The sequence below is a fragment of the Gallus gallus genome, chromosome 1, assembly GCF_016699485.2.
Source record: "Gallus gallus isolate bGalGal1 chromosome 1, bGalGal1.mat.broiler.GRCg7b, whole genome shotgun sequence".
Taxonomy (NCBI): Eukaryota; Metazoa; Chordata; class Aves; order Galliformes; family Phasianidae; genus Gallus; species Gallus gallus.
In genome coordinates this window covers 161,459,635-161,476,841 of record NC_052532.1, presented here as the reverse complement: position 1 = coordinate 161,476,841, position 17,207 = coordinate 161,459,635, and the positions used below count along the sequence as shown (strand labels likewise).

Sequence of the window (17,207 nt, the reverse complement as noted above, 5' to 3'; positions counted from 1 at the left end):
TCAGATATTACACAGATTTAAACAGAAGGAGGTTACTAATAGCACTACAATAAATTAAAAAAGTAAAATATTTCTTCTATCTGACAGAGCCTCTGTGACTTTCATTTTTTTTTCCCACTGATACTAAGCTGACTGTGCTGAGCAAGGTGACAGTGCTTTCTCAGCCTTTCTCTCTGAAAAATATTTGCTCAACTTTGAATTCAAAAATGATTATTGCAGATTACAGTTATATTTCTAGAATAACTTGTTTCACTTGCTATGACTGTTTAAGTTACTCAGCACCATCAGTATTCTTTTCTATATCTGTATATAATGTGTTTATATATTATCTGAACAGATGACAAACAGTTATCTTGCTTTAGCATCTGAAACAAATATGTACATCTGATACATAAGTAACATATAATGACTTTATACTTGTTTAATTCTTTTCTTCAGTTCACATGAACATGCACATATACAAATAGTCTCTTCTGTTATTTTTTGTTTGTTTGGTTGGTTGGTTTGGTTTGGGTTTTTGTGTGTGTGTGTGTGTAATTTACTTCTTATCAGTCTTATTTCCTTTGGCTTTAGACAATAACAGAAACATAAAAACTAAACTATGCCAGAACACCTATCTCTGTGTAATGAAGCATGAAAAGTCGTAATGAAATGGATTACTTACACTTTACAAAGAAAAGGCTCTCCCTAGTGGATCAGGAGCCCCCTAGGCCACTGAAATGTTGGTGCATATTATATTATCAGATTTATGTCATTCTGATAAGATAGTCCACTTGAAGTAGCCTTTGAGCTAAAAATAAGACATTAGGTTGAAGGAAGCAGCAATTTAAGGTTATTGGTGTAAGGATAATTAGAGACTGGCAGGTATCCACTGTCATTAAGAGAAGGTTGCTGTAGGGCAAACAGAACAACTGCCTGTTTTCTGCAGTGCCATAAACCATGTATCTGTCTTAATTCAAACTAGTTTTATTTTTAGCTTACATCTGCTTCCTAACATCTTGGGACTTTTCAGAGCTTTTACTGAACTTGGACTTTTCCAGCTTTCTATTGTTCAGTCCAAATTCCAAATGAGTTCCATTTTTAAGAGCACATAATGTATCTTTCACAATCATGGACAGTCACTGTGGATAGTGGATATATGTTTTTGTTATTGTTTTATTTTGGTTTTAATCAGTGTATTTAGATTCTCAATGTTCTGTTTTCTTCCATTTTCTTAGCAGTGTTTAGTTATTAAATATCTGTAGTATCAATATATGTTATTGTATCCACAGTTTTTATCTAATAGATATTTTAATTTTTTAATGGCAAACTAGCCTCTTTGAGACTTGTTTCTCAAAGATACCTACTAAGAAAAATAAATTAAAAAGGACAGATGCCTGGTTGCAACTGACTGGAAAGGAAAATGGCTTTGATTTGCTTTGTTTCTCTAGTTACAGTGAAATTGTCCATGCTAGCAGATTATGGCCTAGTACTCATGTCAAAGGCCTGAGCTATGACCAGAAGTTGTCAAGGAAAAGACAGGACACTGGAGGAGAGCTTTTGGACCTCCCCTCAAGTGGCCTGAGACCCCTCGGCTTCCAAGACCCTCAAGTGCCCTTCGCCTAGGATCCCAATCCATAACAGATGTATTAACAAGACAGGTCATTTAACATTTCCTACTCTAATTTACCTTCCCCAGAATTTGTATAACCTTAACCAAACTAATTTACCCTTACCTACCCTAATTATCCTTTCTTCTCCACCTTCTCTAGAACACTGATTAGTCATAGGCTAATACATTGTTCGCTTAGACTGCATGTGATTACAGATCATATGTGCAACAGCTCACTCAGAATACATTCCATAAATAAAATACATTTAGTAGATTGTTCTGGTGCACCTGATCTGTGTCAGTAAAGTAAATGATAGTCACTGTCTTCTCACTGAGCCAATCAAACCAGGGAACAGGGTGGGACCGTAATTGAAGACAAACAATGTTACGTCAAGGAACTGCAGTCAGTTTATCAACCTCTAAGTGCTTTTAGATAGCATAAGAAACATAACATGAAAGATTAGTTTTGAAAATTCCTTAAAAGTACAGAATGACAGAACGACCACAATCTTAGAAACTGCTCGTAATGAGTTAGGACTAACTATTGCAATTTTTGAGCCAAAAGTTTACAGCTGATTCATAGCAGGAAATTCTGTGTTCAAAACGTTGACATGTACCATACATTCCAAGTAGACAAAGTACTGGCCTGGTTTGGACCTAAGGATCTGCATAGCCACATTATCACAGTGGTTCTCTTGACCTTTTTTTGGAGAATCTTAAATTCTTCATACAATTGTCACCTGTTTCAGAATAAGAATGCTATCGATATGAAACAGGGAATTGGCACATATGGTACACAAGGATCTGGAAAAATTTTCTCCAATTTTGAAACCATGGATCTTTTTAGTAGCTTGTTAGAGGGATTACAAGAGAAGTAGTTTTGAGTTAACATGGCAATGGCACTTTACCAAATTTAGCCATGAAGTTCTTCCTTGTCAGTTAACAAAACTTATTCTAAAGGAGTCCAGAAAGGCTTAGCTATCTTCCATCGTAAATCTACTCTATATGAATAAGGAATATTTAAGACTCTCTTGCTAAGTATATTGCTAAGCAGTACTGACAAATTGCCAGAGGCTGATCTTGGGCATAGAAAATGAATTCAATATACTACTCAACTGCTAGAATGGTTCTTTGTGGTCCAGGACAACAGTCAGTTTGCCAGGCAACTCTTAGGCAAGGTTTGATTTAAAATAAACCAAGGAGTGCTCACAAAGCACAGTTTGGATTTGGTCATTCTGGTTTGGAAAATAACATAACTTAAAGATACGGACAAGGGTTGCTCTTTACCAGTTGGTCTCACTTCCGCAGGTAGACACTGAAATTCACTGGAGTAGACATAGTAATTGATGCTGTGAAAATTATTCTGGTCCCTGTTAGGTCACAAAGTATTCATGGACAAGGAGAAAGATAAGATGTCAGAAAATTAGGACATTTAGGACAATTAGAACAGTTAGTTAATTTTGTGGTACTGTAGTGATAGGATGGTAAAAAACGAGAGATGAAATTAACAGTCTGTTTAACAAGGAAAATCTGTTTGATAGGATATCACCGCCCCACTTTGACCTGGAATATACAATTAAGTTTTTGATGACCCATCTACAACATTTTCAGTGCTGTGTAGGTGCAGCACAACTCCTGAAATTAAATTCAATTCCTCTATGCATTGCATGCCTTCCAGAAAGCTGTGTGAATGAGTATTAGAAGTTGAAGATTATAGGGAAATACGCTAGCTACTCTGTGTTTGATGATGTAAAAAGATGATACATTTATCTACCATAAAGGTCCTAGAATTCTCAGAAACCTTCATTCATGCAATCTATCTGATGTTGATATATCAGGAACATTCTTTTGTTGACTATTGTAAGTGTTTTGAATTCAGAAAAGAATTTGAAAATGGCATTACTTCATTGTTTAGATTATTAAGAAAAGTCTTTCCGGAGAACAAATAAGCTTAACACTTCATGTTGCTGTCATGAGAGTGTCTGAAATATGATGAGGATTTCCATTCAAATGAGTAGCTAAGATCACAGAATCACAGAACTGCAGGATTTGGAAGGAAGCTCAAGAGATCATCGAATCCAATCCCCCTGCTAAAGCAGGTACCCTACAATAGGTCATTTAGGAAAGTGTCCAGACAGATCTTCAATATCTTCATAGACGAAGACTACGGTTTCTCTGGGCAACCTGTTCCAGAGATCCGTCAGCCTTACTGTAAAGCAATCCTTCCACATGTTTGTGTGGAACTTCCTACGTTCAAGTTTCAGGCCATTATTCCTTGTCCTATAAGCTACACACTGCGGAGAAGAGCCTGGACTCATCCATTTGCCTCCCTCCTCCCTTCAGATATCTATAAACGTTAATCAGATCCTCCTTCAGTCTTCTTTTCCCCAGGATGAACTCATGCTCCAGGGCCTTAATCATCTCTGTGGCCATGTCTTGAACTCCTTCAAGGAGATCCCTGTCTTTCTTGCACTGGGGAGCCCAGAACTGGACACAGTAACCTAAATGTCGCCTTACTAGGACAGAGTAGAGAGGGGAGGAGCACCTCCCTCAGCCTTCTGGCCATTCTCTTTTTAATGCACCCCAGAATACCATTGGCCTTCTTGATCACAAGGGCACACTACTGGCTCATGGTCAACCTGTTGCCCATGAGAAACACTGAGTACTTCTCTGCACAGCTCCTCTCCAGCAGGTCATCCCCTAACCTGTACTGATGCATGCAGTTCTTCCTCCCCAGGTGCAGGATCCTATGCTTGCTCTTGTTGAACCACATCAGGTTCCTCTTCCCCCTACTCTCCAGTCTGTCCAGACCTTGTTGAACAGCAGCATAGCTTTCTTGTGTGTCAGATGCTCTGCCCAGCTTTCTACCATCAGCAAACTTGCTGAGGTTGCACACTGTCCACTCATCCAGGTCACTGATGAAGATGCTGAACAAGTCTGGACCTAGCAGTGACCCCTGGGGAACACAGCTTGTTACAGGCCTCCAACCATACACTGCGCCACTGAACACAACACTCTGAACTCTGCCAGTCAGCCAGTTCTCAGTCCACCTCATTATCCACTCATCTATCCCACACTCTGAAAGCTTCATTACAATGGTCTTGTAGGAGACAGTGTCAAAAGCCTTGCTGAAGTCAAAGTACACAACATTCCCTGCTCTCCTCTCATCTACTCAGCCAGACACGACATTATAGGAGGCTACCAGATTGGTAGAGCATGATTTCCCCTTGGTGAATCCACACTGACTACTCCTTATAACCTTCTTTTCTTCCGCTTGCCTGAAGATGACATCCAGAATAAATTGTTCCATCACCTTCCCAGGACTGGAGCTGAAGCTGACTGGTCTGTAATATCATGGATCCTCCTTATTGTCCTTTTCAAAGACTAGAATGACACTGGCTATCCTCCAGTCTTCAGACACTTCTTCTGTCAACTAAGACCTTTCAAAGGTGACAGAGAGCGGTTCAGTAATCACCTCTCCCAGCTCCCTCAGCACACATGGGTTCATCTCACTGGGGCCCATGGATTTATTTACATTAATTTTGTCTTGACTCTCTCTGACTAGATCCTCCTTGGTAAACAAGAAGTCCTCCACTCCCAGATTCTTTCTCTTACTTCCAGGGTCTTGGATTCCTGATGGCTAGTCTTAGCATTAAACAGTGAAGCAAAGAAAGCATTCAAATCTCAACCTTGTGAGTGTTCCCTGTTACCAGGGCACCCACCTCATTTAGTAGATGACCCATATTTTCCCTTACTTAAAAAGGAATAAACAAACAAACAAACAAAAACAGAAAAAAACCTTTCTTGTTATCCTTTAACTCCTTTGTGAGTTTTAATTTCAAGAGGGCCTTATCCTTCCTCACTGAAAGGTATCACAAACAATTCTTGGCAACACATGCAGATTAGAACATTCTTTTACTCTTTACAGGGATTGACTTGGTTTTCTTGATTGGTTCCTTTTCTCCACAAGATATAAGTTTTCTTTTTCCTGTGCTTCCCTTGGCATAGGTTATGCAAAAAGAAAAGGAAGCAGATAATAATGGATAATGGCAGATATGAACAAAGATAACATTTCTTCTATTTCTGACGAAGATTGCTAAATACTGGAAATGCAAAACAAACAGGAAACTTGAATTTACAGTCCAAATGCTAAGTTCAAGAGTTCAGGACTTGTTCTATATCTCAGAGCTCATGGCCATGTTGTCTACAGGGTTAATTTTGTGGTGAAGCTGAGTATTTCTATCTATATGTGGGACATATATTTATACATATATTTTATCTATATGCAGCATACTTGTGACCTGAACTGTCATAGGTCCATTGGCTGGATGTGAATCACACGAGGGTGCTGAGGAAGCTAGTAAAGGTTATTGCTCAATTGCTTTTTACCATCTATCAGCATTCCTGGTCAGCTGGAGAGGTTCCAGGGAACTGGAGGACTGCCAGCGTCACTCCCATCTACAAGAAGGGTCGTAAGGAGGATCCAAGGAACTACAGGCCTGTCACCCTGAGCTTGGCGCCAGGAAAAGTTATGGAACAGATAATCTTGAGAGAGATCACAGAGTATGTGCAGGACAACCAAGGGATCAGACCCAGCCAGCATGGGTTCGCGAATGACAAGTCCTGCTTGACCAAACTGATCTTCTTCTATGTTCAAATGATCTGCCTGGTGGATGAGGAAGAAGTTTTTCATGTAGTCTACCAAGATTTCAGCAAAGCCTTCAACACTGTCTCCTACAGTATTCTCCTGGAGAAGCTGGCAGCTTGTGGCTTGGACAGGTACACTCTTTGCTGGGTAAAGAACTGGTTGGATGGCCGGGCCCAGATAGTGATGCTGAATGGAGTTAAATCCAACTGGCAACCAGTCATGAGTAATGTTCACCAGGCGTCAGTATTAGGGGTGTGTCCTGATCAATATATTTGCTGAAGACCTCAATGAAGGCATTGAGTGCACCCTCACTAAGTTTGCAGATGATACCAATATGGGAGGAAGTATCGATCTGCCTGGGGGGTAGGAAGCCTACAGAGGAATCTGGAAGGCTGGATTGCTGGGCTGAGGCCTATGGGATAAGTTCAAGAAGACCAAGTGTTGGATCCTTTGGCCACAGCACTTTGGCCACAGCAACCTCAGGCAATGCAACAGGCTTGGGGCAGAGTGACCAGAAGACTATGTAGAAGAAATGGAGCTGGGAGTGATGGTCAATATTCAGCTGAATGTGAGCCAGCAGCATGCCCAGGTGGCCAAGAAGGCCAATGGCATCCTGGCTTGTATCAGAAACAATGCTGCCAGCAGCAGCAGGAAAGTGATCGCCCCTCTACTCAGCCCTGGTGAAGTGGCACCTTGAGTACTGCATTCAGTTTTCGGCCCCTCACTAGAAAAAAGACATAGTGGCCCTGTTCAGAGAAGGGCAATGAAGCTGGTAAGGGGTCTGGAGTACAAGTCTTATGAGGAGTGGCTGAGAGGGAATTAGGATTGTTTAGTCTGGAGGAGGCTCAAGGATGACCTTATTGCTCTCTAAAGCTACCTGAAAGATCCTGAAAGGTTGTGTTGAGGTGGGGTTGGCCTCTTTTCCTGTGTAACAAACAATAGGACTAGTGGGAATGGCCTCAAATTGCTCCAGAGGAGATTTAGGTTGGATGTTTGGAAACTCTTCTTCTTTGTATCACCATCCCTGGAGGTGTTCAAGAAACTTTCAGATGTGGTATTGAGGAACATGATTTTGTGGGGAAATACTGGTGGTAGGTGAGCAGTTAGACTGGATGACTGTGGAGGACTTTTCCAACCTTAGTGGTTCTCTGATTCTGTACATGATATACAGAGAGACACAGTATGCATGTGTGTAAATATACATACATAAACATATATATATGTGTACATATATGCAAATGTATGTATATGTGCCTACATTTGGCGTGTATGCTGTACATATACTAATGTGAATACACATATATACTAGCCACACACAGAGTAAATAACTTTCTAAGTAAATCCTTCCAGACTTCTAGCTCCTGTTTAGCGAGAGACTGCAAAACCTAGTATATTCAAAACATCACCTTAGAGAAATGTCTCCTAGTAGTAACAGCTTGAAAGGGGCATTGTGACTTACTGGTACAAATAGAAAATGTATGTTTTCCATCCTGGGGAATTTTTCCAGCTACAGATTTTAACTGAGTATCTTTTGAAAACAAAAATAACAGCAACAAACCCGTAATGAACAAAACCAACAACAAAAAAGGCAACTTAACCCTCTTGAGTCTGATGTGAGTATCAAAGTTTAAGTTAGACAACCTTTATTTCTCACTTGGGAAAAACAAAATGAAACATATCAAACAAATCAAACAAAGAGATGTTTTTTCAATGAAGTTATTAAATTATGTTGTTTTTTTCGTTGTTAGTAGTGGGAGGGTTCTTTTTGAAGTACATAATATTGATGAAATTCTCTGATTTTTTTTTTCTTCTATTTAATTAAAACATTTATAAAATTCCCTTTTCATCTCTTTCCCATTCCTCTCTGGAGCAGAAACTCGTGGCTTAGAATCAAGAGCAAAGTGTAGACAAATGAGTGATGCCAGGGCTTAAACCAAAGACTTCATGAACAGATTGTCTAACAGACTGGAGTAATAATCTTCAGAGCCACCATGCTGGCTTGCAGATTGCTGTTTTAAGTACCTTTGATTATTATGGTTATTTGGCAGCAGATCTTAGGTTGGAGTTTGGGCTTCAGAACCCAGCTGTACTACCTGAGACTAATTGAATTCTCCTGCATGGGGAGGATGAGCAGCAGAAGAGATTTCTTTGGTTAAAACTGAAGTCATGATTAGTTTACTAGTAAATCATCAGTACTTGTTTCCCAGAAAAAAAAAAAAAGAAAGAAAGAAAGAAAAAAAAAAAAGTATAAAGTATATGCACAGCTGATTCATTCCACAAGAGCAAATAACAAAGTAACTTATTAATTTATAGGTATAAACTATTTTACAGGTATACATTATTTTAAAACTTCACTGATGTCTCCTTATGATTCAAAGGGTTCAGATTTGTACAAAATCTCTGTGGTAGAGTATTCAACAAACAGGAAGCTAGAGAGCAGAGGAATTAGTATTGGTGAAGTATACAGACACTAAGTGGTAAACCTGCTTTTAGAGAGAAACAGATGGGAGAACATAAGGTAGTATAAAACAATAACAACAACAACAACAAAAAGGTGTAATTAAAGGTCTCTGGAAATTCTGGTACTCACCTCTGCAAGAACAACCTGGTCACTATCAGAGTTTGCCTAGAAGATAAAATTAGTCCAGTAAGACAAACAATGTTCACGTTGTTACCATTTAAAAATGTGTGTGGAAGTTTGTGGGCCATGTGAGTCTCATGAAGGTTAGGACAACCTGAAAACTGAAATTTGAGTGTACAATATTCTTGCACTGGAGCAAAGAAAGATGTTGCATCTGACTGGTCATCTCTTCATTTTTCACAGAATATGAAAGAAGTATCTTCGGCTTAATCAATCAAAGTAGACCATTATACTATTTTCAGATACAGTATAATAGTTTATTATGATTTTTTTTTTTAACAGGTGAAAGTGCTAAAAATATAATTCATTGACACTATATATAGGGCTAAAAAGAAAACAAGGAGGTGGGATACACTACTATTTCTTGGCTTTTCAAATGCATTCAACTAGGAAAAAATAAGATACTGTACAATCATCTGCTGTGAAAAAAAATTAAGCTCTTCTGAACACATGAAGCTTTTCATTGTTCCAAGTACCTTTTCCAAAATAAACGGTTGAAAAGTTAATGTGGATATAAAAATAACATATTTCAGATTCTTCATTAACTGATATGAATGGGAGAAAATATTAAAGAGTTAACATAAGAAATGTAAAACATTCAAATAAATTGTAAAGTCAGATTTCAAATATATTGAAATATGCATACTTATCTAGGTTAAAGTAAAAAGGCAACTAAACAAAAGAAAACAGAACAAACAAGGCCTGAATCTCTTTTCCTGTGCACAGTAGAAAATGAGTGGAAATTCCATTACAAATAGTAGACATGTATACAGAAAAACAAAAAAACAAACAAAAAAACCCAATAGAAACAGAATCATAATCATGCCTATAATATCTAAAAACATTATCCAGTTTGTAAGTTTGTGTAACATATGACAGCCCTAGGGATGATTTGGAGTCTGCCAGCACTCCTCCCCTAGGAAGATGTTAAATAGCTAGATGTTGCTGCTAGAAGAACATTTTCCACAGCTTGGCATATGTTATTTCCTCCCAAAGGCAAAATGTAACACACTATACTGCTTTTATTTTACATATAAATATTTATTTATTTATTTATTTATCATTATTTTAGGTTGCTAAACTAACAAATACATGAAAAAGGTTAATGTTATGATGTTTGATTCTGTGTGTCATTTTTCCTCAAAGTTATTCTTTTTGCTATGAAAAAAGTACTACAAATTTACATTTGTCCATGTGGTGAATATAAATCTCTATCCTTTGTTTTTTGCTCTAATCTGAATAAAAGTGTGATGAGAATTTACTCTAAACATTTCTAGACTGTGTTTCTATTTGAGTTGAATGCTGTCTGATGTCTGTTAAAACTTTTCTCTGAATTAGATTGCTAAAAATTGCATACGATGATGATGTTAACGATGATGCTGAAAGTGTTTAGAGATTATTCAGATAAATTAAGAATAAATAAAATAATATAATAATAATTGTCCAGAAAGGATCATATCCAAATTTCAAAGAGCAAAAGAATAGGCTCACATTAATCTCAGTTTATGAAAAATTTCATGGCATTTCCTCAGATAAAGTGAAATATGTTTTCCTAATTGAAAATGTTCTTCATGCGTATATTTCTGTCACTATTAAAGAAATGAGTAGAATGTATATATAAGGAATCTCATACTCATTTTGCTAATAGAGCTATTAATAAGAAAAGATAAAATACTTAAATAAAAAATTCTATGAAGTTATTTGGTGGTGCAACTTTCCTGTCTTCTCTCACAGGGGTGATGGATCAGAACTTTAAGGCACCCCATTAACACATCTTACTCCTTCTCACGCTGTTGTGTGGGAATAATTGTGGCGTAAATAATCTCCTAACAACCTTGTACATTTGCCTGGAGCTGATAACCCCATGGCGGGTTGTTTGGAATTTATGGGACTGACAGACTCCAGGCAGTAATATGCAAGACCAGCAAATTTCAGGGGGGCAAGTACAGAAAAGTACATGACCAAAGTCAGGCTCTGCAGGCAGCAGTCTTAAGAGAGACCCTTTGAGCTCTCCTGGGTCGCAGCAGGCTGTGGTCAACATCTGCCCTGATTTGAGATACTTCTCAGGAGCAAACCCCTGAAGCCATCTACTGACAGAGGCCAGGGTAAAAGTGAACCCACTCAAGCCAGTTGAGTCAGCCTCCATATAGCCCATTGAGGAATGCAGACATGTAAATACTTGCTGTAAACTTGAATAGAGGGAATTTTTAACTAAAGGCTAACTTATGCTACATCTGTCCACCTCTGTAGTTGTACACGTGCTTCAATTATGCATATTTGATTCACATCCATTGAGGTATTTTACTGGATGCATATATTTCTGGTTATTTATGTTTATATGTGCATATGTGAGTAAATGCTTTGTGTATGTACATTGGTATGAGATATTTTGTTAGCATGAATACTGTCACCTACAAATTTGTAATCAAGTCACTGTTTAACCATTTATTATTATTATTTTAACTAAATCAACCTATTAATCTCTGAATTGGTTAATGGTTGCAGACTATTAAAAATTTAATTCTATGATCTAACTCACATTATCGATAAATCTTACACTGTTGTTAAGCATAACTAAATGAAATATACATCCAATTTCCTGCAATATCAATTAAGTTATTAAATACATTTGTATTGTATACCAAATAGTATCAAAAGCAGTGTTTCCTGGAATGGGATCTCCATTGCTAAAGAATCACACGTACAACCTTTCAGTGATTCTTCTCAAAGTATTTTAAGCTGTCACAAACTACTGGTATTATTGATGAGTTTGGAGTTTTCTGAGTGGCAGATGGTCTTCACCGTGTACATTTATTTGTTTTCAATTAACTGGTAACATCAGAAAAGAAATTAATGGGAAACATCCAGGGATATCCTGGCAGTTTTGCATATACATTAAAATCAGTTCAGGGGCAAATTTTGTATTCTGATGAAGTTAATGGAAGCAATAATCAAGAAGAACCTGGACCTAACAATAGTTCTGTTGGCAATAGTACTCAATATTCTTCTCATTTTTCTTTCTTTTAAATTACTAGATTTACCATTTCAGGAACATCTTATTCACTAATTCCTTCAGTTATTACAGACTGAATTGTTTAGGAAATACATCCAATTCCACAACTATCTTCCAAATCAGTTGATCTGCTGTGCAACTTTTTGCTCCTGACTTCCTCTGACAGGCACATATCATAAGAATTGTACGTAAACATCGTGCTTATTTATCTCTTTATACAATTGGATTTTTATCTGAAACTTAGAATCACAGAATCATAGGGGTTGGAAGGGACCTCTTGAGATTACCTACTTCACTCCCCTGCTAAAGAAGGACCCACTACAGAAGGTTCTATCTCCAGAGAAGATCACAGCTTCTCAGGGCAGCCTATTCCAGTGCTCAGTAGTCCTCAAACTAGATATATTTTTTTTTCATGTTCATAATGAACTTCTTGTATTCCTGTTTGTGCCCTTTGACCACTCTCCTGTCACTGGATGCCACCAAAATGAGTCTGGCCCTATCCACTTTTGACATCTGTCCATTAAATATTTATAAGCTAAGATTCTATTTCAGTCTTTTCCAAGCTGATCAGTCCCAGGTCTCTCAGTCTCTCCTTATAAGAGAGATAAAGTTTCAAGTGTCAGGCTGCCAAAGAAGCTGCCTGAGAGTAAAAAAAAATGTAACTTTTTTGAGAAAGAAAAAAGGTAGGAATCCTCAACAGATCTTTTCATGGAAACAATCTGACTATATTAATATCTCCTAATTTCAGAACTAAGTACTTGAAAAGAGTCTCCATTCCTGATTCAGATTATTACCTCTTTCTACTAACATAATTTCCTTGTAATTGTTATGTGTTTTCAATTAAAAAGCTTAAAGTTAAAAAGAATAACCTTTATCTTTTAAAATGTATTTAAGTAAAGTGATGTCACAGACTTATCTCTAGATTTTTGTCCATGATAGGGCACAGCAGGGCACAGCCTTTTTTTTTGAAAAATAATAATAATAATAAAAATATATAAAAGGAGAGAAAAGAAAATGTTAACAGTTTACAGCTGGTCCGGCCGGGCTCTGTGACTAATAATGCAGGGTACTCACAATGATCTCGGAATGCAAGATAATACAATACAACACAATACAATTGGAACTGAGACCAACAAATCAAACAAAATGAGAGATAGAGCATCCAAAACCAAGATCTTACTCTGTAGACTGCAGGCAAAAGCAAACAGGGGCCATGTGCTTCTCCGCTGTGGACCAAAGGAGAGCCAGCAAGAGAGGCCAGCGTCCTTCCAGGAGCTCCACTTTTCCGCCTAGGGGCACCAAGGCCGCTCCTCCCCTCCCCTCTAAGAACCAAAATGCCCAAAAAAGGCAGTCCACGGAACCAGAACATTAACTCTTTAATTCCCACTGCTTTACATGATGCTGTGATGTAGAACACCAACAACAAAAATTACAAAACCACGACAATGCAGAGGAACAAAAGCTTTCACTTGCAGTTCTGCTAACAAGATGATCACTGTCATGATTCAATTTCTATCTAGAGACAGTAGTCAAAATTACCTGTAGGTCATCATCCTCAGTTATGAGCATAATTCAGTCAATAGTACTTCCAGGTTGGTGGATTGTACCCTGAGAGGTTTTATATTACGTAGCACAGAATTTTCTAGGATTTTCTAGTCATAGATGTGGTTGTGGTTATTGTCTTGCAAATATGTTATTTCCTGGGGAAAATAAATAAATCAATCAATTAGTAGAATGGCTTTGTCACTTTCATCAGGGAAGAATGGATGGCAGTGATACAGGATAATAAAATTAAAAGATGGAGAGATACATGACTCTTAACACAAAAATCATTAAAATATCCCCATATAGTGCTAATGGTACAACAACAAAGATTTCTGTGTTCATTAGAGAAAGGCTAAATTCACTGCAGTTAGATAATGGCAAAGTTTGGCTCAGCAAAACTCATACAAATATGTAATGATTGCATTTTTAACTAAACTAACTAAGTGATTCATATCTGAACAGTTCCAATGATTCAGAGCATCATGATAAGAATATGTATCTGCATTTTGGGGATTTTTCTAAGTACAGCACTAGACCTCTTGAGTACAAATATAGTAGTCCAGTATATATATATATACAAATATAGTATTCCCGTAAAAAAACACTGCATTGCAAGAAATAAATAAGTTGCTTGCAGCTTACTGGCATGTAACAGTGATAGACATTATTTAAATAATTGCAATATATAAAAAAATAGTTTCTGTAAGAATTAAATATTTAAATATTATTTTTTTTCTTTGAAGTTCTTTCTCTCAGATGATTTCAGTTTATGTAAGAAACAGCTACTGTCTATTTTGACCAGAACATTATAAAGCTTCCTTTTTCTTCTAAAATAAAATGGAAATTCACTATTATCTTTGGGTAATATTTTTAGTGTCTGCAATATTTCTTTAATTTTTGCTTTCATCTAAACTTTTAATTTAAAAAGCTTATAATGCAATTATTTGTTACAGAAAGAATGATACTTAAAAGAATCTTGGACTGAGAAGAAATACATGCAGAAAAGATTTTGTTTGTGTGTGCATGTGCATGTCTTACAATTACCTTTTAGGAAAAAAAAATACAGTGACATCTATTATTTTTTCTCTCTCTTATACCTGTATGTGTTCCTATTTTAAACCATAAGAAACACATAAGTCCAATACAAAAGGAAGAGTAATAAAACCAAATGAAAGGTATCAAGTGTTACCATATTGCACTGCACTGAAATGTCATAAAACGTTTTATAAAGACAAATTTCCCCTCAAGAGCAGTAATACAGTCAGAGCAGAAAACAAAACAATCTTTATTTTATATACTTCTTAACCTCAAAGGAAAAATACCAAAAAGAGTTCTGGTGCTGCTCATAGCAGATAAAACCTGTTCAGAGGGGAAATTTCCTCTTTAGTGCTGGGGCAAGGTAGAATTGGAAAGCAACACGAAGAGTAATGGACAGAACGAATTGAAATCAGATTTTAGAAAAGAATACTTTGATATTTATTTTCCAGTTACATTACTATCATTTTATTTCCTGAACTCTGACTTTGTCATGATCCTACTCTTATTAGAGCTAGTTAAGTTTTTCAGTGCTTTTGTTCCTTTGCTTGTTTTGTAAGCTGTTATTGATTAGCTTATTGATACAAAAGGTCTCAGGTGTAATCTACAGGGGTTTTATTTCGTTCTCTTTATCTCTTATACAATGCTTGTGATCCTGGATTCATTGCAAATTTTGAAGCTTCTTTTAAAGACCACATCAATCATGTAATTAAATGTGCTGTAACCATATTTGTAATTTAGCTAAATTGACATCCAAGATTATTAGGTCACTTGCTGAAAGTCAGTACCATGATGTTTCCACTCATATTTGACTTCTGAGAAATGTTTCTAGATGCTTTCACTTGGGTTCTTTCATAATTGTTGTTTGTAGCAATGATTAGCTATTAAAAATGTTAATAGGCTACATATTATATTGTATTTTTTCATATCCATATTTTCCATTACGCTTGTTCAGATATAGATACTTTTCATGATGACCTTACAACTGCCATACTAATGGAAAATAGCCTACCACAGAGTCATGGAATTCCAAGAGTTGAAAGGGACCTCTGAGGAATGTCAAGTACAACATCCCTGCTAAAACAGGTTCCTAACAGTACTAAGAGTAAAATATATGAGAAATTGTCGAGACAGTTAGAATCATAGAATCATAGAAAGGCCTGGGTTGAAAAGGACCAAAATGATCATTGAGTTTCAACCCCCCTACTGTGTGCAGGATCACCAACCACTAGACCAGGCTGTCCAGAGCCACATTCAGCCTGGCCTTCAATGCCTTCAGGGATGGGGCAGCCACAACCTCCTTGGGCAACCTGTTCCAGTGCGTCACCACCCTCAGGGTGAAAAACTTCTTCCTAATATCCAGCCTAAACCTTCCCTTTCCCAGTTTAAAACCATTCCCCCTTGTTCTATCACTATCCACCCTTATAAACAGTCACTCCCCTTCCTGTTTATACACTCCCTTCAAGTACTGGAAGGCCAAAATGAGGCCTCCCCGGAGCCTTCTCTCCTCCAAACTGAACAAGCCCAGTTCCCTCAGTCTTTCCTTGTAGGAGAGGTACTCCAGCCCTCTGATCATCCTAATGTTCTTCCTCTGGATCTGTTCCAAGAACTCCATGTCCTTCCTGTACGGGGGGCCCCAGGCCTGGATGCAGTACTCCAGATGGGGCCTCCCAAGAGCCGAGTAGAGGGGCACAATCATCTCCCTCTCCCTGCTGGCCACCCCTTTTATAATGCAGCCCAGAGCACAGTTGGCCTTCCGGGCTGCAAACACACACTGCTGGCTCATGTCTAGCTTCTCATCTACCAGAACCCCCAAGTCCTTCTCTGCAGGGCTGCTCTCAAGGAGATCTTCCCTCAGTTTGTATAAATACCTGGGATTGCCCCGACCCAAGTGCAGCACCCTGCACTTGGCCTTATGGAACCTCACCAGGTTTTCATGGGCCCACTTCTTCAGCCTGTCCAGATTACTCTGGATGGCTTCCCTTCCTTCCAACGTATTGACTGCACCGCTCAGCTTGGTGTCATCCGTAGGCTTGCTGAGGGTGCACTCGATGCCATCGTCTATGTCACTGATGAAGATGTTGAAGAGCACTGGTCCCAAGACTGGCCCTTGAGGGACACTGCTTGTGACCAGCCTCCACCCTGACACAGAACCACTGATCATAGCCCTTTGGCTGCGTCCAGCCAGCCAATTCCTAATCCACTGAACAGTTCATCCATCAAATCCACACCTCTCCAATTTAGAGAGAACGATGTGGTGAGCGACCATGTCAAAAACTTTGCAGAAGTCCAGGTAGATGACATCCACTGCCCTTCTCCCGTCCACCAAAGCCATCACTTCATCATAGAAGGCCACCAGATTGGTCAGGCATGATCTGCCCTTGGTGAAGCCATGCTGGCTGTCTTGAATTACCTCTTGATCTCGTATGTGCCTTAACATAGCTTCTAGGAGGATCCGCTCCATGATCTTCACAGGCACAGAGGTGAGGCTTACCGGCCTGTAGTTCCCCAGATCCTCCTTCTTCCTTTCTTAAAAATGGTAGTAATTAAGTAACTAAATAAGTCACCGGGGACTTCACCAGACAGCCATGATTTTTCAGATATGATGGAGAGCAGCTCGGCAACCACATCAGCTATCTCTTTCAGAACCCTAGGATGGATATCATCTAGCCCCATGGACTTATACACATTCAATGTCATGAGGAGGACTCAAACTTGTTCCACTGCTACAGTG

At 38.2% G+C, this 17,207-nt stretch overlaps 1 long non-coding RNA gene across 1 annotated transcript in view; it reads right to left on the bottom strand.

Annotated features, from left to right (window-relative positions):
• The window catches only part of LOC101747747, a 55,622-nt gene extending 42,429 nt beyond the window's left edge, over nt 1-13,193 (bottom strand). Inside the window, exons 1-2 of the long non-coding RNA XR_005842514.2 lie at nt 13,074-13,193; nt 8,830-8,865 (exon numbers count right to left, since the gene is read on the bottom strand). This is a non-coding gene — a long non-coding RNA (uncharacterized LOC101747747). The remainder of the gene's footprint in view (nt 1-8,829; nt 8,866-13,073) is intronic.
• Between the last annotated feature and the right edge of the window lie 4,014 nt (nt 13,194-17,207).